Raw genomic sequence first — 1,386 nt, 5'->3', positions numbered from 1 at the left:
GCTCTCGAACTGCTAGGTTAGCAGGAGCTGGAACTAGAGACGGGAGCTCACTCCGTCATGCGGCACACTCGGGTTTCGAACTGCTGAACTACTGACCTACTACAGCCTGCAGTTCAGCGTCTTAACCACTTGAGCCACCGCAGCTCCTATTTTCTTAGTTACTGGGATTTTAATATCAAGAGGCTTTCCCCCTATGTTTTTCAAACACTACAATGCAAACACTACAATAGTTTCCTATTTCTCCTCTCATTTACTTGAGGCTGGCACCTTCTCTTTCAGTACCTAACCCCCTTCCTTTTAATCCCTAATTTCTGTCTCGCTCTTGAGGTGTCTCAAGCAATTCCCTTTCACAACAGACCAAGGATCTCCTCCTCCCAGAGACAGTTCTCCCTGTTTAACTGGGCAGGGATATATCCCCTTTCCTTTGGTCTGAATGGGAGTCTCATCTCACCACCCAACAGCCTTGCCAAATATTTCCCAGTTCTTGTGCCTTTGTAAAACTGCTTTCAGCATAGGCTGAGACTCTTTCAGTTCTTCAACTGAATTCTTCCTCAGAGCAGATTTTCAACAGTTAAGGTACAGAATTTTGAGCCGCTGAGTATCACTGATTTGGAGGATTTATACACCACACTTTCAGACACCTCCTCTAGTTTGCTCATTAAAAACAATGCTATCAATAAATACAAATGATCAAGAACTGGCCAGGGGCATAACAGCAGCATAAATCAGTAACTGAGCTGTGTAAAGAACATCATCAAATAATCCTCGGGCCGAAAGGAGACTGCAAAACAAAGATAAAACACATTACTTAAAGCTTTGTTAAAAGACATGCTTTGGCTTGGCAACCATAAGAAAGCAAGGTAGGTGATGTGTGAAAAAGTCTTACTCTCCACCTTTCAAGAGACTGAGCTAAACAGAACAAGGCATACATAAACACTGCCTCACTCAAGCGATAAAACTTGATCTACTATACCATTCTAGCCAGAAGCAAATTAACTGTAATCCAACCAATTTCTCTATCTTTGAAGGTGTTCCAGGAGCCCTATCACCAAATCTACATGTACCAGACCTTGTTCCAGGTGGATTAAAGTCAACAATTCTTCTAAAAAAAAAAAATGAAAAACCAGATTTTTAAAATTTAAATTGGATTTTTTAAAATAAAATGCTTTGTGAGGGGGAAAAAATCTATCTAACTTTCTGTTTAAGATAGTCCAAAGATTATTCATGAATTTGTGTCTGCAGAGATCACATGCCTCTTCTTCACAGCAAAAACATAGATCTTCACAAACAGCTAAATGTGAGGAGGGGCAACCAGTAAAAATGAAAGTGAAACCTTTTGAGCAAAATACTCCACAAGTCCTTCGATCTTTGTGTGTGTAGCCTTAG

Source organism: Gekko japonicus, unplaced genomic scaffold (assembly GCF_001447785.1).
Source record: "Gekko japonicus isolate JY-2015 unplaced genomic scaffold, Gekko_japonicus_V1.1 scaffold1186, whole genome shotgun sequence".
In the NCBI taxonomy this organism is placed as follows: domain Eukaryota; kingdom Metazoa; phylum Chordata; class Lepidosauria; order Squamata; family Gekkonidae; genus Gekko; species Gekko japonicus.
The sequence above is the reverse complement of the archived record's forward strand: the minus strand, read 5'-3'. Positions refer to the sequence as shown.